This window comes from Typopeltis vanoorti, chromosome 12, assembly GCF_054136105.1.
Source record: "Typopeltis vanoorti isolate ZY-2024b chromosome 12, IOZ_Tvanoo_1.0, whole genome shotgun sequence".
In the NCBI taxonomy this organism is placed as follows: Eukaryota; Metazoa; Arthropoda; class Arachnida; order Uropygi; family Thelyphonidae; genus Typopeltis; species Typopeltis vanoorti.
Window position 1 is genome coordinate 37,222,441 of NC_143560.1, and position 22,248 is coordinate 37,244,688.

The 22,248-nt window shown below is 33.6% G+C and overlaps 1 protein-coding gene across 5 annotated transcripts in view; it reads right to left on the reverse strand.

Moving 5' to 3' along the window:
• Positions 1–22,248, reverse strand: part of LOC150100704 (uncharacterized) — a 136,630-nt gene that overhangs the window by 19,995 nt on the left and 94,387 nt on the right. For 4 of the 5 annotated variants that reach the window (XM_090402032.1, XM_090402035.1, XM_090402034.1 and 1 more), the window contains one exon: positions 14,648–14,869. The gene's annotated coding sequence lies outside the window, so the exon portion shown is untranslated. Of the gene's footprint in view, positions 1–14,074; positions 14,253–14,647; positions 14,870–22,248 lie in introns of all 5 variants that reach the window. The other variant, XM_090402036.1, reaches the window with a different exon arrangement.

The following is a 22,248-nucleotide window of genomic DNA, read 5'->3' on the forward strand; positions in this document are numbered from 1 at the left end:
CCTGACAGGTACCCTCAAGAGATGTACAGGATATTATGATAGTATTACATAATAGACTTACATAATTACTAACTTCCTATCAACATTTTCCTCCAAATCAATCTGTTATCTGTCAAGATTCCAACATTATTGGATCACACTTTTAAATGTATCAATCCAACTAAATCTTTTTTCTGCGAACCTGGCAAAGAACACTTGTTTTGTTAATCTTTCCTCTCTCCCATTCTGTTTAAGTGACCATACACCTGAGATTAGCTCTACTAACATACCAGGATGTCAACAATGCCAAGTTCCTTCCTAATATCCTCGTTTTTAATATGATATCACCATTGATGCCATCTGTTCATGCCCCTAATCTTTTTCAAAAGTCTCATATCTGTGGTCTCCAGTCTTTGGTCAAGTGTTTTATTCCTAACCCAGATTCCATAAGTTAAAATTGGTTTGAACACTGTCTTGTATACAGATAACTTAGTGTTTTGACTAATTTCTCTCTTATTCCATATAAATTTATTCAGTTGACTTCCTACCATACCGACTTTGTTGATTCTGTTGTCTATTTCCATATTTAATTTACCATCCTCACTAAAAATTGTGCCTAAGTAGGCTGAAATCTTCTACAGGTTCTCCATTCACAATGTCGATATTTTCAATGTTTCTGCTTATTTTCATTGTCTTTGTCTTTTTAATTCTGATTTTCATATACCAAATTTATTATAACAGTTATTCAATTTAGTCAGGGAATCTTGCAGACTTGTACTGGGTTTATTTAAAAGTATAACAATCATCTGCATAAAGTAAAGAGCTGAGATTAACATCTCCAATTTTGATATAATACCACTTTCTTTCATAATGTGATCCATATAGATAATGAATAACAGAGGGGATAATTGTACTTCATTCAATTCTAACTGCTGACTAACAACTCAAATAAAGACTAAGTATTGCTTGATATAATGCCCCGTTGACATCATATAACTGTAACATTTTGAATAGCTTCTCTCTTGGCATCTTGTCATATGCCTTTTCCAGGTCTACAAAACTTAAATACAGATTTAAGTTTTTTCTACTATTTGTCATAGAGTGAAAATCTGATCCTGACAGCCTCTATATGGCCTAAATCCAGTTTGTTCTTCATTAAGCTTTCCTTCCACAAAATTTCCAAAAATATTTTTGTATATCTTATCATTTCCTACCCTGCTATCTAGATCTCCAACAAGGACCAGCTTTTAATTTTTCATTGTGTCAATTGCTTTCTCTAAAGCAGTGTTTCTCAAAGTGTGGTATGGGTATGCGAAAAGTCTTCAGGGGAGTATGTGGCAATTTTTGGCTATGCATCATTAACGCATGGAATCATTATTAAGAAAAAAAAAAAAAATTATTTTAAACATATATATTTCTCAATAAATTATATATTATGTATGAATTCTCCTACTCAAATTGCGAGTTACTATTGCCACAACATTCACGCCCTAGCGATAGTAACTTGCTCCCTGTAGTAAACAAAACACCCTCCCCAACAGCGTCACTATACTGAAGACCAAGAAAAACAAGTAGTTTTATTGTATCACCGAGTAAGGTACAGAGACATTTGCAGTCTGTGTAATATATTTCTCAACAAATCGTGCAATTAGAGGCGACTGGGATAAAAACGGCACTAACTAATGAATCACATCTCCCCTCCAACTGAAACTGCTGCATAGACACAAGCAAAACCATATGTTGTCGGTGCAACATACTGTTTTGCTTGACACCACCCCGTCGTGAATGTGTTAAAATTAACAAATATATAGTAAATGTGTTTCGGATATTATGGAATTCAGTTTAAGAGAATTAGCATTTCAACTCAACTGTTGACTTGCCCTTGTCTTTGGTTCGAGCGATCTTTTGTTAATACCATACCAATCATATGCCTACTGGCCTACCATTACTGTCTGTTTCACGCTCTGCTTTTACTTCTCATTAGTCATTTGTGAAGGATTGTTAATTACGTATCTCAAGTTTGTAAATTACTGGTAATTTTTGCTTGAAATAATGGGAAAGAAGATGAAGCTGTTTGGGTAGATAACTTTGACAATGAACACAAGGAAACCATTCTCGATGCCAAGAGTAGCAATAGTGAATAGGAGCTTCTTGGTAAGTCACACTATTTTCAGTTTTTTTCTGAAAACTTTAGTTTTCGAAAATCCCCGCATATATCTCGCACCCCACGATTTATTAGCTTTCAAATTCTTAAATATGGATCATTGGTCAAAGACTGGATTTATAAAATGCACAAAAAGAGCAATATAGCAAATACAAGTAGCTGTAAGCAACAAGAAAATGTTGATATTGTATCTGGATAGCACATGCAATTCAAAAACAGAAAAGAGAAGTAAACAAGATCGTAACTGTAGTAGGAACTAAGGACTTAAACAGTAATGTTCAGTATGAGAGAGGATATGAAAGGGTTCTTGGAAGAGGCGAGAGTGAAAAGTGAGAAAGTAAAAATACACATATTACCACGATATGATAAAAATGAATTAAGAAGAAAGAGCTATGATTGCAAACGATTCATTGCATAGGTTCTGTAGAAGAAACAGATGCGAGATTTTTGATGTATGTAGTGAGTATGAGGGAAGATTAGATTTGTATAAGAAAGACAGACTACACCTGAATGCATTTAATATCAGGAGTCTAGAAAACTAAAAACACGTATCAGACCTAACACAGAGTTAGGAAACTAAATTATAATGGGAGGAATGGTGAGAATATCAGTGTAAGAGTTAAAAAGTTATGTAATTGTGCTAATGATGGGAATGGGCATTATCGTGGAAATAATTTCGAGCAGAGAATGATTTCGACTGTGAGAGTCCTGTTTGGACCCATCAAATGTGTGCAAAGATGTCTACATGTATAGGGCAGTAGAGAAGAAGAGAGAACCGCAAGTTGTCCAACTCTATCATGCAGACAAGAGTATACAAAAGAACATGCAGGTATCTTATTATGTCTGTACATGGATGATAGGAGTATCAGAAACAAAGGGATAGAGTTTGTTGCCTGGTCAATATGTTAGGACCTCAAATTGTAGGCATTAGTGAGACCTGGCTATCAGAATCAAACAAACTACCTGGTATCGAATGTAAAGTGTACAGTATTTTTAGGAAGGAGAGACAGGATACGAGAGAATGAGGCACGCTGCTAATATCGGTTGGTTCAAATCCAATTAGTGTTGGGAACTATGATTGTAGTACTAGTAACAGTATTTCATGTGGCAGTGAATTTGGAGCTATCTGGTGTAAGGTGGAATCTAACAAGAAAGTACATAGTGGGGTGCTGTTACAGATCTGGTGGACTGATTGCAGTGAGCTGTTGTGGGACAACTTCCTCAAGCAGCAAGTGACAGAAGGAACTCAAGGTCAAAAAGTGGTAGATTTGATTATAGTGTCAGGGTTTCAGTTAAAGACATAACAAGTCTACCTCTAGTTGGCGACAGTGATCATGCAGTACTCACTTGGGAAGTGACTACGTTCATGAATCCATTCAGAAAAGGTTACATGCTGAACTACAAAGTAGGAAATTATGACCAACTGAGGAATATACTCAGTTCAGTAGAATGAGATCAGCTGCTGGATGGGAAGAATATCAACAGTGCATGGGAGGCATTTAAACAATACTTAAATGATGCGATATCAGAATGTCTCCTGAGATTTTGAAGAATAAATAGGGTAGAAGTCAAATGGATATGTAATCTTATGACAATAGTCACAACTGTTGTATGAAAGCAAAGTCTGAGTATGAAAAGAAATGCTCTGTGTGTTAAAGACAACCCACAAGAATTCTATCGATATGCTGCAAGTAAAAGAAAGAATGCATATGAAAGAGTAACTCTTCTAAATGCAAATGGTGTGAGGAGTAACATGCAGAAGAATTTGCTCAACTAATGAGTGCCCATTTTGTTGAAAGCTATCAACTTGGTGTATGCAACATTGAGCTCACTGCTACCTTCACGGAAATGAAATTGAAATGAAGAAACACAGGTGTATGAGGACAAGGTATTAGAGCTGTTGCACAAACTGAATAAGAATTCAGCAATAGGGACTGATGGGATATCACAGCATGTATGCTAAGAGTGTTCAGCTGAACCTGGTTATTCCTTTGACCAGGCTGTTTATTAAGAGTCGCAGAACATGGAAGATTCTGCAGGAATGGAGAGAATGTATGGTAATTCCATTGCACACAAGAGTGGTGCAAAGACCAATGTATCCAACTATCGACCAATCGGTATCTCGGGAGTGGTGGTAAAAATTTTGGAAAAATTGGTTAGAGCTTGCATTCAGAAATGGTTGACAGAGAATCTCTACTTTGCAATAAATAGCATGGTTTACTAAGGGAAGGTCATGTTTTATCAACTTTCTCACATTCTATAACAATGATACTTTAAATTTTGCTAAGGCTTTTGTTGATAGAATACAGCATGGAAGACTGTTGTATAAATTGGAAAATATGGGTTAGAATTATAATATTAGCGTACATAAGAGGATGGCTGGCTGACATATCATAAAAGTGGTATATGGGGGGGGTCCTCCAAGATATAAGTGGTGTACCACAACGATCAGTCCTTGATCTTTCCAATTCTCTACATTAATGATATTAAGAAGGATTTGCCAGGTGACAAGCTATTTCCTGATGATCCAAAGAGAGGTAGGATAATCAGGAATGCCCATGATATGCAGTACTTGCAGAATGATTTGAATAGGATGGATGTCCGTTCAATGTCACTAAATGTAAAATCATGCGCTTTAAGGTGATTAGATATCCAATTATCTTATTATATTGGTGGGATATGCAAGAAGAAACTGATCAGGCTAGGATTCTTGGAGTGTTAGTAGACAGCAAGTTGAAGTTCAGGAGCCATGCAGTAAAAATTGCAAATATAACTTTAACATGCAAAGATAAGCATGTTATTTTGCCCCTTTACAAGACTTTGATAAGACCTCACTTGGACTACTGTGCATAGGTCTGGTCTCCATTGTGATTCTGATACAATGCAGAGAGTTAAAAATGATATCAGGATTGTGGAATACTGATTATGAAGACAGATTGAGAATTTGCAGACACTAGTAAACAGGAGAAAGAGGTTTGATATGATTGATACATACAAACTTCTGAAAGAGTTTTACAAGATTTCAGTAGGTGGAATTTTTTAATTTATGGAGGGTGGGGAAAGGACAAGAGGGCCTGAGAATGAATGCCACTAAGAATGGGATGAAAGCTAGATTTTTCTCTCATAGGATGGTGCATGATTGGAATGGATTGCCATTGGATGTGGTATGTGCAAGCAGTGTGAAAGAATTCAAGAATACATAAGATGAGCTGGTGTGTGTAATATGTGGCCTCCCTTGATGGGTCCCTGACTCCCTGAAGGTTTCTCTTAATAATAAGAATGACTTTAAATTTGTAAATGTTCTGTTTATTATTTCATTATACATAGCAATAGTATATGCTTGGTGCCAAGCTACTGATCTCAGAGAATAGAGATGATCTGATTGATTAGATTTTGAAAAAATTTGGAATCTTTATTAAAATTTGCCAAGTTTTTTTAATTCTAGTTTAAACTGGATAATTAAACGTTTTCTTCTAGCCATCCAATATATGGTTACATCAATTAAAGACTATGAGGCAAGTTAATTTTATCTGTTAAGTGTATGTGTTATCCAGCTGATCTGTCTTTTATTAGAGGGAAACAGAAATTGAGTTTTTAGAAAGAAAATCCATTCCATCTCTGTAATTTGCCTTCAAGATATGCAGTTTTCCGTCTTTTTTATGGTATCTAAAAGTTCACGTGATTTCCCCATTTGTTCCAGTACTTCCTGATGTCCAATTCCATGGAAGTACTGGAAGTACTTCCATGGAATTTTTAACATTCTGTATAACCACATCTCAAAGGCTTCAAGTTTGTTTTTATTGATGTTGTCTTCGAGGTCCAAGTTTCTGCACCATACAGCAGTTACAGACCATACATAGCATTTAACCATGCGCACTCTAAGCTCTAAATTTAAATTGTGGTTACACAGTGTTGATTTCATCAGGATAAAATTTTTTTTTGCTATTTCAATTCTAACTTTTATTTCCATTTCTGGATTGCATTCTGTATTTAACCAGCATTCAAGATATTTAAACTTTGTCACTCTTTCTATTTGTTTACCATTTAAAGAAAGTACTAAATTAAGAATTGGTTTCTTGCTTATGACCATGAATTTAGTTTTGGTGATATTTATTTTTAATCCCATTTTTTCACTATCTTCGTTCACTAGTTCCAGAAGATCCTGAATATTGTCAGCCAGGAGAGCTGTGTCATCAGCATATCAGATGTTACTGATGATTTCACCATTTACATTAATCCCTTCCTCTTTTCCTTTTAAGATTTTTTGAAATATGGCTTCTCAGCATATGTTAAAAAGAAGAGGTGACAGTATAATCATGCTTTACTCCTTATTTGATGTTAATGAAGTCTAATGTCAAACTTAACAGATGCCTTTTGATTCCAATATAAGTTTTCAATTATCCTGATGTCTTTACCATCTAATCTAATTCTTTTTAATAGTGCAATCATTTTAGTATATTGGACTTTATCAAATGCTTTCTTGAAGTCGATTAAGCAAATGAATACTTCCTTCTTTGGTCACTACATTTTTGGAATAAGTTTTGAGAACAAAAACAGAGCCTCTCTCATTCCCAAACTCTTTTGTCTTCACATTTTCTGTATATTCTTTTTTGAATTATTTTCAGAAACATTTTGAGAACATGACTCATTAGGCTGATCGTCCTATAGTCATTACAAGTTTTCACATTTACTTTTTTAGGTAGCATGATGAAGGTCGACTGTAACCAGTCTTGAGAGATTATGCTTGTATCATAGATCTTATTAAATAGCTTTACTAATATAGTAATGTTACCTTCTAATAACTTTACTATTTCTACTGTCCAAAATACTTGAAAGAAAACAAACAAGCAAAAAACTGCTTTTGGATGTTAAAAGTTTTAGTTGACATATATTTATGCTATTCAGAAATTACAACCACTTTGTTACAATTCAACAATACATCACTAGCAAAAGGTCTAGGTTCATCTTTAGAGGATGATGGGATGGCAGGAGCAAGCTTCTTAGAAATTGGTACACTACACCCCGAACTTAGTCAACACTGTTTTGCCACTGATTTTCTGCATAAAATTCTTTGCAGCAAGCAAATGCAGCTGGCATCATTCTGTCTGATTTGCAAAATCTCCTTATGTGGGTGTCCATTTCTTCAAACAATCGAAATGCCTTATTAATTGGAGACAGATACCTGTCAATTTTTTCATTGTAAACCTTTTGATGATTGGCTTCTTCTTCTGCAACTTTTTTGTGCCTTTTGCTATATAAGGTCTTCATTTGAGAGCTTTTCTTCGATGGCATCCAACAACTACTCTACATTTTCATTCTCCACTGGAGGGTGAAGATGTAGAGTAGTTGTTGGAAGTTAGGAGCACTATCTTGTAAGACTTTTTGTCTTTGTTGAATCCTGCAAATGTATGAATATATAATTTCAGCAGCTTCTTCCAAAATTCATTCATACCCTGCCATCACCTCACGCTATGTTACATCTACATTCTTTGTATAATGCAAGATACTGTATTCCTTCCAGAAGTATGTGAAGGTTTTCCCAAGTATCAGCAATTTGTATTACCCTTCGCCAGGTTGGCAGGAAAAAGACCCAGAGGAAGACCAAGATGTAGATGGATTGATATAGTAAAAAGCACCTTAAAAGAGAAATATAAGATCTGATAGTATTGGAGTCTTAACAGATTCATTTGAAAGAAAATTACTGATTGAAAGTTAGTAATCATGCATCTTTTTCATGTTGTACTATCATCATAATCTTGTACACTACTGAGGGTACATATCAGGAATTTTATGATGAGTATCAGCAATGGCCTGAGCAAAGCATTTCTTAAATAACATGCCTTAAATGTAAACCATAACACCCTGGTCCATGGGTTAAAGGAGTGAGCTAGTATTTGGTGTATGTGTTAATGGTATTGTCATAGGTACAAGCGGTTATAACTTGTATAAGTCAGAAGTTGAGGACTGTATATTAAAAAACGACAAAACATTCTTCTACGTGAAAAAAAAAAGTCCAGTTTTTTTTCAGTGGTGCTAAAATTATCTAGGTTATAACATCATCCTGCTTTAGATTGATAAAGAAATCAACATTTAAGGAGCTTGTGGTTAATATTTATTAAACTGACCTTCATTGTTAGGTGGTGTTTGGCATTCATTGTGAAAAACATATGAATATTACCAGTGTAGTATTATTATGTATACACAATGCATATACATAATATATATTATATTTGAACTAAAACATAAAATTCCAAAACCTTTTGACATACATATTATTAAGAGAGACCTCCAGGAAGTCAGGAACTCATCAAGGCCAGATTACACACACCAACTATCATACTTGTTCTTGAATTCATTCACATTGCTTGCACACATAACATCCAACCATGCACCAGTGTATGAGAGAAAAATCTGGATCTTACTCCTTCTTATCTTCCAAGGATGTCCTCTTGTCCTCCCCCCACCCTTCATAAAATAAAAAATTCCATCAATTGAAATCCTGTATGACCTTTTCAAAAGTTTGTATGTCTCAATCATGTCATTCCTCTTTCTCTTTGCTAGTGACTGCAGTCTACAAATTCTCAATCTGTCATCAATCAGTATTCCACAATCCTAATATCAATTTTAATACTCTCCTTTGCACTCTCTGGACTGTATCAAAATCACAACAGAAACCATGAGACTAGACCTGTGCATAATAGTCAAAGTGATGTCTTATCAAGGCTTTCTAAAGAGGCAAAATGACATCTTTTCTTTAAATGTCAAAGTTCGTTTCAGCATTGCAATTATCTTTTGAGTTGTATATGCAATCTTTGTTACATGACTCCTGACTTCAACTGCCTATTACAAGGGTGGTCTGAAAATTTCTCGGCCTTATAATGAAAAAACAAATTTAGAATTTCAAAATTGTTTTTATTTTACAACATAATCTCCCTTAAGACTAATACATTTATTCCAGTGATGCTCCAGTGCCATTATCCCATCCCTGTAGTGATTCTCAGTAAGATCTGCAAAATACCCCTCTACAGCTGCAATCACCTCTTGATTCGAAAAAAAAAAAAAAAAAAAAAAAAAAAAAAAATGCTGACCAGCGAAGAAGAGTTTTAGTTTTGGGAAGAAATAGAAGTCACAGGGAGCCAAATCTGCTGAATAGGGTGGATGTTCCAACAGTTCATAGTGCAGATCCATTAATTTTCCCATTGCCAAAACATCTTTGTGGGCAGGTGCATTGTCCTGATGAAAGATGATTTTTTTTCTTCTGCAAACCAGGTCTTTTCATGCGAATTTTTTTGTCTACTCTGGTTAAAAGATTGGAATAATATTTCCTGGTTATTGTTTTACCCTTTTCAAGATAATTAATAAACAAAATGCCTTTAGCATCCCAAAACACCGATGCCATGACCTTTCCTGCTGATGGAACCGACTTTGTCTTCTTTGGTGCAGAACAACCGGCTTCTGTCCACTGCTTTGACTGCTGTGTAATGGTGAATCCAAGTCTCATCCATAGTAATAAATTGATGTACAAAATCAGTTTTATTCTTGTTTAAAACGCTCCAAACACTGTTCAGAGATTTTCATGCAAGTGCATTTTTGATCTGCTGCTGTGAGCAAGAGCGGCACCCATCCTATGCAAAGCTTTTTCATTTGCAATTCTTCATGCAAAACATATCCTATATGTTCTTTTGAAATGCCTATAGTCTCAGCAATTTCACGCATTTTGACTCGCCAGTCATCCAATACCATATCGTGTAATCGATCAATGATTTCTGGTGTTGTTACACTTTCTGGATGTCCTTCACGTGGATTGTATTCAAGGTTGGTACGCCCATGTTTAAACTCGGCAGCCCATTTCTTAATTGTCGAAAACAAAGGAGAAGAGCGCACATAAACTTTTATGAACTTCGAATGAATTTCTTTTGCCGTTAAACCTTCTTTTACAAAGAATTTTATAACTGCACGATACTCATTTTATCCATTTCAAGGGATACAGACAACACCTCAGACAGCTGTATAAAACAAACCATTTGATAGAATGACTTGCAATTTCACATGGATGCTCATGACAGACGTATCAACTTAGAAAAAAAAATCTTGCCGATAGTGTTGCCATCTATGGTGGAAGCCGAGAACGTTTCAGACACCCTTGTACTAACACTCCAAGATCTCTAGCGTGATCACTTTCTTCTAGCATAATCCCACCAATATAATACCTTTCTTGCTGCCTGTCAAATCCTTTCCAATATCATTAATGTACAGATTGAATAACAGTGGACCAAGTGGTAACAAGTGTACCACAAGGATCTTGTGGTACACTAGTTACCTTAAATCTTGCTGATTCATATACCCCCATATACAACTTTTTGATATATGTCAGCCAGCCATCCTCTTAACCACACTAATATTTTATAATCCAAACCCATATTCTCCAATTTATGCAACAGTCTTCCGTGCTGTATTCTGTCAAAAGCTTTAGCAAAATCCAAAAGCATCATGGTGTATCCATTCCCCCTTGTCTAGTTCAACAGTAACATTATTATAGAATGTGAGCAAGATGCTAAAACATGACCATCCCTTAGTAAACCAATGCTGTTCATTGCAAAGTAGAGATTCACTGTCAACCCATTTCTGAATGCGAGACCTAACCAAGTTTTCCAAAATCTTTACCACCATTCCTGAGATACTGATTGGTCGACAGTTGGATACATCGGTCTTTGCACCATCCTTGTACAAATCCATACATTCTTTCCACACCTGTGGAATCTTCAATGTTCTAAGACTCATTATATAACCTGGTCAGAGGAATAGCCAGTTCAGCTAGCAGTGAGTTCAATGCTTCATGTACCAGGTTGATAGGTTTTAGCAAAATGGCTGCTCATTAGTTGAACAGTGACTTCTGCATCAATCACCCACATACCATCTGCATTCAATAGTTATTCTTTCAAATTGATTCTTTCTTATACTTGCAGCATAACAATAGAATTCTTTTGGATTGTTTTTAACTTGCAGAGCCAATTTTTTTTCATACTCAGACTTAACTTTCTGTACGACACTTGTAACCCTTACATATCTATGAAATCTCTTTTCTGTTTTACTTTTGAATAGAAAACTTACATCTGTCTCTTCACAGACTGAGGTAGAAAAAAGTATAATGCAGCTCAATAAGGACAAAAGCACCACGTACTGATGGTATAGTAGCTGAATTCTACCAATATGATGATTGCAAGTTAACTACGGAAATATATAAACTGATAAATTTCATATGGGAAAACAAATCATGCAAAAAAAAAAAAAATAAATAAAATAATATATATATATAAGAAAACAAAAATGAATGTAAAAATTGCAGATGGATATCGATTCTGTCCATGAGCTATTAAATTTTATCTATTTTATCTCGTCTACTCCCAAATCTTGTTGTTCTTTAGGGCCAATTAAACTATTTTTCATTCACCAGTGAATCATTCATGATTTTATTCTATTTATTAAATTTTCCATTGTTTACGTACATCATATGATTTTAGGTTCAACTATAATTGAATCCTAGTTGCATCTTCTATTCAGAGGAATAGAAGATGCAACTAGGTCATTGAGCATACCACCTACAATTTCTGAAGGTAGGTCCTTTCTAGTATACCTGAATACATTAATAGCTCTACTTTAAAATACTCAATTGCATTCTATGCTTTAATCATGTGTACTTGACGATGGCTGCCAATAATGAAAATTACTTAGTGGTGCTCCATAAAATATTAAGCTTGCTATATATACTTGTATAGAACAAAACAGTATGAACATTGTGTTCAGCAAATAGTAAATAGTTTAAAAATTCCTGTGATAGCATTCACAGTCCTTTGGGAATATCAAATGAACTTGGAATACCAAAATTTGCACTACTAACAATGGAATTAGATTTGAACCTTTTGCTATTTACACAGAATTGCATTCTGTCTAAATGGCAAAAGTGAAAGGAAACGTGCTTTCATCAATCCCATTTACCTTTAAAAAAATGTATTACAGTAACTGTAAAAGATACTACAAGCAGAACAAGTAATATTAGCACATGCAGACGTTATTTGCTGGAAAAAGCGCTGCAGATAATTAAAATAGCATTTCTTACTTTCTTAAAATTACAATACATTCACTATTTCTATAACCAATTAGAAATCAACTTGGATAAAACTGACTAAAAGTAGGTAGAAATACAAACTGAGGAGAAAACAACCAGTTTACTACTGATAATCACAAATTTAAAAAGGCTGCTTCTTTCGAATATCTTGGAATTGATTAATCAATATAAAATCAGTATGGGAGTACGTTGCTGCAATAGATCTTATCATTTACTACATCATTTTAATATCTTCCAAAATTCTCTAAAGCAAAGTTAAAATAAAAATATACAAGATAACTGTTAACACTTTTTTTTTTTTTTTTTTTTTTTTTTAATGAAGCAGAAACCTAGAGCCTCACGGATGACAATGCAAAAGCCTTGCTAATTTTTGAATATAAAAATCTTTGGATCTGTAAGAGAAAACACAACAAGCAATGGACAAGAAAACAACATAATCAAGAACCGTGCCTACTCTATAGATCTCCCACTGCTGAATGATGAAATTCAAGCTTACAGACTGAGATGGCTTGGACATATGGAAAGAATGGCTAAATAAAGTGTTCAAGATGAGGCCTGATGGAAAGACCTAAAAGATCATGACAATGATGGGAGTATAACAACAAAAGACTTAGCTACGATAGGAATCCTAAACTGGACTATTTTTACTTTGTGTCATCTCTACTAAAAGCTCAAGACAGAAAAGAACAGAAGATAGTACTTGCAAAGAACCTTATAGGTTCAGTTTGCAAAGAAAATAAAAAGATAAAGAAAAAATATTAGTATTTCCAGAAATCTGCAATTAAAACCTTGCTTTACATTCTGAAAATATTATCATACATCAAAGCTAACTTATTATTTATAATTTAAATGTTCTTGCAAATGGAAAATGCAAATGACTGAAACAAAAATTAAGACAGCTCAACAAATTTTTAAAGATTCCTAATACCAAATGTCAATGAAATCTGTCTTGCAGGAGTCCAGGAATAACTTGAGTACAAATGGATGCCTGAATTTTGAGAAAGGCATCTAAAAACATAAAAGAAATGTTGTTTTTTGATAATGAAATTCATGACTCTTACAAATGCTCTAGAGCAGCATTTCCCAAATGGTGGGTCGCGAAATCTAAATGCAGGGGCACCTAAAAAAACTCTCGAAAACCTAGATGTTTCGTTTTTGGGTTTCTTTTTTTTCATGAAACTAAAATACAAGTAAATAGCGTTTAATCGGGACTAATGAATAAATAATTTAATTAATAGAGATGAAAAAACCGCTCTGTCCACGTCGCCATTTTACTGTCTCTTTGTTCGCGGTAAAGTAGCTCAACTAATGGTGAGGCTGCGTGGCGGCAACTGCACCACCAGCCGAATCGTTTGGCAGTTTGTTTTACTCACCTGCCACGTTAAGCAAGAGAGAGCGTATTTTTTTGTATTTACTGATTACATGTAGCTTGCCTCAAACCTGAAGCTTCTAGTTAACAAACACCATCACACTTCTCATTAATAAATTACTTGGATTTAGTTTAATTTCTTTATATTTTTGTAAGAGTAACTGCTTCTTTATTATAATAATAATAAATTAAAACTTTATGAACATTCAAATATGTTTTATTTTACCTATTGGCCATAAAAATTTTAGTGGGTCACGAAGATGAAGTATTAAAATAATCAGGCCATGGAAAAAAAAGTTTGGGAAACAAGTGGCCACATAGTCATACACACATTTTTTTTTTTTTTTGGATATTACATGATTTATTATATTTTTACAGTAATTCATATATAATTTTATAGTAATAAAAAAAAATAATAAAAGCAAAATACACTTACTGAACACCTAGTGAAAAGATAATATCAAGAATGAAATGGAGATAGCCAAATTATAATGAATGCAAACTATAAGTTTTAAGCAATGTTCTTTATTATGGATTCTCCAGTAAGTCCTTGCTAACAGATATATACATGCTGTTACCCATTTTCATACTCTGAGCCATGTTCATTTCAGCATCTGTGAAAAACACTTCTGTCAAATACAAAGTATTTTCAACTATGTGACTTCATATAAACATCAGAGTAAGTACTTAAAAACCTCATCCTGTGTATCATATATACTGACCTCCTCAGTCTGAAAAGTCAACAGATCATCCTCATTTAATTGCTACACAGTAGTTTTGCAGAAATTGAGTCTCTTATAATTATACCAATATTAATAAAGCAATTAATAAACATGTAGTCAAAAAATAATTACATAAGAAAACAAATCCAGAACTAAACTGCAGGCATTAATAATATCTTAATATATGAACTTTCTTTTAAATTGAATGCAGATATGGAATATCTTTTTCCTTGTTGAAAAATATCCTGAGGATAATAAGATAAATAACAATAAAATAAAATCCTTACCCTTTTAAACTTTGCTACCTTAGGTTCTAATGAAGGTTCATATATAAGTGAGAAAGGGGCTGGAAATACCACCTGTAAACTTAACTGTGTGCTAATAGTGAACAGTAGTCCATTTATTTCAATTCTCAATCTTTTGTAAAGAATTTGAAATAAAAACAGATCCCATCATTATTTGGCACTGTTAAAGGTCAGATAGGATTCCACAAATTTCCACAGCTGTACCTAGAAAAAGAAAAGTTATTTTTACTCTCAGTGAAACATACAAAAATGAACAGAGATTATATTAAAGAATTATCGATTAAGAGTATGAATGTGCAATTTTTTCCCACACAAATGCTAAGAGGAATATTGATATCCTCAAGTTAAAACAAAATACATATCCCCTTCTCTCACCAGAAATATTCAGTAAAATAAGAAATTCACTTCTTATTTCAGAAATATACAATTACTTTGATTAAAAATAAAATTTATTTCATTATTGATATCATTCTAAAATTTTACTGACACCAGCTATTCTGGGCATCTCATCATAAAACTGTGTATATCTTTTATAGTGGTTTTTAGTGGAAATAAAGCAGAGAGAAACAAAATTTCATTTTTCTGTTATGCTTCATTCCCATTATTGTCAACACTAGCACTTAAGCTTAAGTTTGTTTGTGTTTAAACTTAAGTTTGTGCATAGAGCATTCATTTTTTAATTTACATATACAAAAAAGGTAAGTGCTAATACTTCAGTAACAAGAATTTCTTTTGATATTCAACATAATGACACTTGGGAAAAAATTTTTAAAAATATAATTTTTTTGCAAGTTTAATTTAGAATGACTACAGCTAGATAAATAAAGTTCATTTGTTAAGATAAAGTCACCAAAGAAAATAATTATATTGTTAAATAATAATGCTGTCCAAAAATAAAAGTTTTTCTTGGTGGCTTTAACCTCACACAAATAAAACTTTGCTTCATTTCTCCAACTATACTGAACAAGCAGATAGGGATGTCAAAGTATTTGGAATCTATCATTCTAACATAAATTGCATTCTTGACTACATAACAATTCTATCCACCATCCTGTCACTAATATACTTTTGAAGTATGGCATACATTAGGTCTCTTGTAGATAATTCATATTACAGCAGTATTGAATTTCAAACAACACATCTAACAGTCATTCTTTTATTTAAGATTATATATAATAATGTTGAAAGACAATCTCTTTAATTTTACACTTTTTCTATTTGAACTAAACATGAGAACTAACCCTCCCCATCCCCGTATACACAAGATCTGTCTGTTTTGCAGAAATAAAAAAAAAAAATTAATGATCAACTTTTATGGTACATGGAAATTCCTACCTAATTAGCAACTGTTACTATAAATGTCATCTCACATGGGAAAATCCCATTGTAACATCTTTACTTCTGCCTTTAGCAAACTAGTTGCAAGTTCATTCGCTGGCTATTCACACCTGAGATTTTTTTTTTTTTTTTTTTGCCATTCTTCAAAAGTCTTAATGTTGGAATATGTGTGGCCTGTTCTTCAATCCTCTTTTTCTTTATTATTATTTTATTAACATGAGACTCCTAAACAAGAGGGTGTAAACCTAGAATACATTAGCAGCATGGATGCACTAGGGTTTCACTAATATATATATATTTGCAATTTTACGTAATCCAAAAATCCTGCCAAGGACATTTTCAAGCCCCTTCAAGCCGATAAGCTGGGCAGTGATCTTTCATAACAAAATTCATTTCCTACCTAGGATAATGTTAACCTTCTTGGTTGAAATACATCTAATCCTTCATATATATATATATATATTTCATACAAATACCGAATTCATCCTTAAACATTCCAGTTAAAATAATATAATCTTGTTATTTTCTTAAAATTTATTACAGTTTACAGCCTTTTCAAATCAAGCATCCTTTTAAGGACCAACGTATTTTTTTTGTGTACTTTCACTGTATGGCTCATCGGCTACTTGGCAACTGGGGGATTTAGCACTATATTTGTAGATATTAACATATACAAAAAGTAAATTAAACCTACATCTATTGCTTTATCAATCAGTTAAAAATAAGATATATTTGTAACAAACAAAGAATTCTAAAAGAGCATTTCAACAGTCCAGAGAAGAACAGGCAATATGCCCAACGCAGTGAGGCATGGTTCCTATAACAGATTCCAAGTTTCAGTATGATATCAAATGACTGTTTTAGTCAGAAAATCCAGATATAGTTAAAAAGTAACAATCTGCTAGATAATATTTTGATTCTCTCCAAATCACTGGTCTAAAGTCATAAGTATTTTACCTAAATCCACTGAGTCAAATGAACTTCACAGGCAAGGAGCAATAATAAGCCTATTTCCTTCCCCCACCCCAAAGAAATAAAGTATGCAATCCTAACATCACTTATCATGCAAGTGATGTTATATCACTGCTTAAATCTTGTAAATGAATCTCTCTTTCTCACACACACACAGAGAGAGAGAGAGAGCACAACCAATCAGCACTAATAAGAAATGAAAGGAAAGTGTGCAAAATGTATAAGTACAAGTGAGAATTCTAACACACAGTTCATGTTACAGTACTGCTTGATGCAAGGTAGGTCAATGTTCAAACCATGCATCCATTTAAATTACTACTAAATGCCTAGAATCACAATGCAAAAAGTATTATGTGACAATTTAATATGTTGTTAATTACTGCTATTTCATGATAAAATACTCCAGAAACCTATAATAAACTAACATCTGGGGAAAAAAAAAAAAAACCTTATGCAATGGAAATTTTTGGACTGCACATTTTCTAAATTAATTTGTTGACCAAGAAAAGTATCAGTTGCATTAATATCCACTCACAAGGATTCATAGCCCCATCTCACAATCATTAAGTTTTTAGTGTATGCCTTCCACCAAGCAGTTACTTTTGTGAGTACTGTTCATCTGAATTGGCATCTATAATTTTAGGAGTTTTCTATCTTTTGTGACTTACTAATTCCTTAAGTATGGATTATATTACAACAAATAACAAGTCAAGGAAATGACTGCAAAAAAAAACAAAAGAGTGTCCATATGTTATGTAAAAGCATCTTGTAATAGCAATCACAACTGAACCTAGATTAGTTCTGCCATTAAAATGATCCACATGAAATGAGTTAACAAATTTTAATGGTGATCCTAATAATTTCATTTAATTCCATGAAACCAATGTTCTGAAATATATTGCCAACAAAAACAGTCCAATTATGGGATGGGAGTGATATATTTCATCAAACAACTTTTCTGAACAAAAATTATGCAACTATGCAGGACAGCCAAATAAAAATTAGCCTTAGAAGGAAAAGAAGCATTATGTTTTTTAAACTGTTTACCTACAATAGTTTGAAACTGACCCCTTTTTGGAGTATGTGCTCTAGACATATAATATGCATCTATTATAATTTTGCCACTATTAAATGAAACCAAAACAATGACAAATTTTAATAGCAATTCTAAATACTAAATTTCAATAAATGCTATCCAGTCAATCAATACAGAATCATTAATATCGGTTCAAATCAGTTTGCCAATTAAAATAAATAAATAAAACTCGATTAAAAATTTATTGAACCACATGGCCATCTTGTGCATATCACAAATCTCAAATTTAAATTCCATCAGTAAGAAGCAAGTTACTGAAGTGGAATGATTTCAATGCTTTGCCCCCTTTGTGACCCAGGAAAATGATCCTAATGAAACAAAAATTGGGATGGCTTGACAAATTTTTGTATGAATTCTAAATATCAAATTGCTTTAAAATTCATTCAGCCAGAATCACAGAATTACTTACAGATAGATAAACAAACTTAATTTTACATCCTCTCTTTTTATAAGGCTTTGATAAGACCACACATGGATTATTGTGAGCAGATTTGGTTTCCTAAGGGATAAACTCTGGTTAACAAGAGAAAGAGGGGTGATATGATATTTTGAATGGGTGTTACAGGATATCGTCTGATGAAATTTTTCATTATATGGAAGGTGGGGAAAGAACATGGAGGCATCCATGGAAGTTAAGTTTGTTGACAGTCAAGAAAGGGGTAAGAGCTAGGTTTTTCTTTCACAGAGCAGTGAGTGATGGAATGGTTTGCCTTTAGGGGGTATTGAGTACATCTAGTGTGAATGAATTTAAGGGAAGATATGACAACTGGTTTGAGTGATTTATAGCCTCTCTTGACAAGTCCTTGACTCCCTGAAGGTCTTAAATAATAATTGGATTAATGTTGAAAAATCAGGATTTTTATCCATTTTATTTGAGAATTCCAAGCCTGAAAGGGGTACTCTAACATTTATCTTTGTGTTGGAATAGATAAAAAAACTAATTTGTCTCAGATTAAATATTTTGGTAACCTCAAAAAGTTCTAAGACTCAAAGCAAGAACACAAACATTGATAAAATTTATTAAAAGACTTTTTTTAGTTTCTTTAGTACATAACTAATTTGATTTGAGCCACTTGATTCATTATTATCATACAGGCATCTCCTGTCCTTAAACTCTGACAATGTGCTGATAACAATCTCTGCTACCTATTCCACCCATTTGCCACTCTCCATGCAAAATATTTCCTCACATTCATACTAACAAATTTACACAATTTTAAGTGGTGACTTCCTTCTTCTCTCACTACTCATAATAAGTTACTTAAGGAGTTTTATAGAATTTGTATGAATCCTATAAAACCTACTCATTAACTATTTGCCCTCTCCAGCTTTGTATCCATCAGCAATTACTAGGTATTCCCCTCAAATCATTCCTGCTATCATTAATGTACAAAGCAACAGCTCCAATACAGAGCCCTGTGGCTCTGTATTGGGGCTGCAGGTACACTGTGATATTTGCCCACATTCTCCAGGATTCTACTCTGAGATTTCAACTTCGCTTTCATCACCTTCCTACCCTCAGCATTCATTAAAGTTGCTCTTCCATAATCATTACATAGTGAAAGAACTCTGGAATTTCTTTTGGCCCACTCAGTTAATTTTCTATCATAATCTGATTTTTCTTCTTTACCAGAATAGTAAATCCCCTCCCTCACCATGCTTTGTACTGCTCATTAGCCCTGATGAATCACTTTTCTTTATATTCTCTCCACAATGTTTTCTTTTTTGCAGCCCTACTTAATGATGATGATACTCAACCATTTAATTCCCACATGATGTATCATCCTGATCCTGGGTATACAATATGATACTCTTCTTTCAAAATCCCTTGACCATTTTCCATGCACTACTGACACCCTTCCCTTGCAGTTTCTTAGGTTGTCCAAGATATCTCCAAAGTTTGTTATATTCAACCAGCTTTTAATGGAAAATTCCAAATTTAGTAATCTCCAGGAGAGAATGTATGATCACTCTTCCCAGTCAGAAGCAAACTAGTTACCTTAGTTATGGATATACCTTCTAATGCCATTACTAGATCTAGTATTCTCAAACCTAGTGTCTTCTACAATACATGCTAGTTCAATTATCTCTAAGCAGCTTCAAATTCAATTTCCATCCTATCGATGTATGTCTCCATAGTCATTACCTGCCAACAAATTTAGTTTTAATCTGCTGATAAATGTGATCCACTTTTTTTTTTTTTTTTATATGTACCTTCTCCTAGCCAACCTACTGTACTTGTTGTTCTGCTGGCCTCTATCTCATGCCAAATAACCTCCAATGTGCTGTCTCCTCCAGCCCTGCATTCTTCTTGCTTAAACTTCTACTTTTGTTGGTTCAAATTCTTCAGCTATCATCAGTAATATCCCCTTATCCTGTTCACTTTATCCTCTCTGAAAATACCTCTTATTTTCAATCATAACATAGTCTTTGTCAACTGCATCCACAACAGCCAATAATATTTGGCTGTTGTGGATGTTAAATTGGCCAATGGCAAAATCCTCACTTTTATTCCTGATGATTTGGGCATTTGCACACAGGAACTGAAATATGCCCTTCAGCCCACAACTCCCTTTATATCTTGTAATAGTCAACCCATTCAGATTAAAGATTTGAGAAACTACATTGCTTTGTTCATTCCCAACACACAGAGGTATCTAATAGGTTTGCTTTTACTCTTTAGAGACACTTGTGACATTATGATTAAGAATTATAGACACGTAAACACAAGAATATTTTAATATTTGCCAAATATTTCAGTCTGAAAATAACAGACTATCTTCAGTGACTACATAGGAACAGTTTTTAACAAGGTGGAATACCAACAATTGATCATTCAAAAGTAGAACGAGCCACGTGATGTTACACTGCTAAGTATTAAAGAGAGGAAAAATTTCATCAGAGTGATGTTAAATTATAGGTATTAATTCACAATTTCATATAATAATCTTAATTTATAAATAACATTAGACTAATGTAGGAATTAAAAGTCTCAAATTTAAAAAAAAAAAAAAAAATTTAGTGTGTTATCCTGATTAAACTTTCCTGTATTTTTGATAAGGATATACAGTCATTTCGATTCAAGTTAGGGCATTGAAGTAAGAATCTCACCCAAAAGGATGGTTGAGGGAATATAGATGAAAACAGGATGTCTTCTAGATGTTCCAAATAAGTTTGCTAAAGCAGGTGAAAGTGGACTTCCCATGGCCATTCCTTCCACTTGGTTGTAGAATCTGTTTTGACACAAGAAATATCCAGAGTGCATCATGAAATCAAATAATTTTATGTCTTTTGGGAAGATGTCAGCAAGTAATTGTCAAGTCTCTTTGAGAGGTACATTAGTATATAGAGATTCTACATCGAAGCTCACCATAAGATCAGTAGGTTGTAATGAGATATTTTTTAATTTATTTAGGAAATCCAAAGAGTTTTTCAAAAAAGAGCGTGATTTGCCTATATGTGATTTTATTAATTTCGCTAAATATTTGGCGAATTGTTGGTATTCTACCTCGTTAAAACTGTTCCTATGTAGCCACTGAAGATAGTCTGTTATTTTCAGACTGAAATATTTGGCAAATATTAAAATATTCTTGTGTTTACGTGTCTATAATTTTTAATAAGTTTGCTTGCATCATACTCTTTCCCCAATCAATCTGATTTTGCACTTCCAATCTCTCTGACTTTCACCAAACTCTACAATCACTCAAATGCAATCTGGTCACAAGAGCTTTCCTCCAAATTCACTCTAACCATCTGCAAACTGCACACCATTCCACTTGCACAACTTACGTATTGCCTCATTTGCAGCCATGGCTTTTCTCAACTTGTTCCTATCATACTGTAGCGGCAGATTCATGGTCAATCTCTCACTCTTTCCATTCATTCTTTCATATCATACTTTTCACTTTTGAAATCATTTGTATCTGAATTTTTCCTTTCTTCATTCTAGCACCATCAATTAACAACCTTGTTCATCACTCCTGAAAAACAACTGTCTTTTTCTCATCAACCACACTTCTTATAAGTAAATTACTACACAATATTCTCTTTTATTCTACTTTTTTATTCCTTTATATTCTTCCTTCTTTCATTCTCCTTTCTGCTGCAGCATACATCATATACCTCTCAAGTTATTTGAGCTTACATTTTGTCCAAGAGAGAGAGACACTACCTGTAA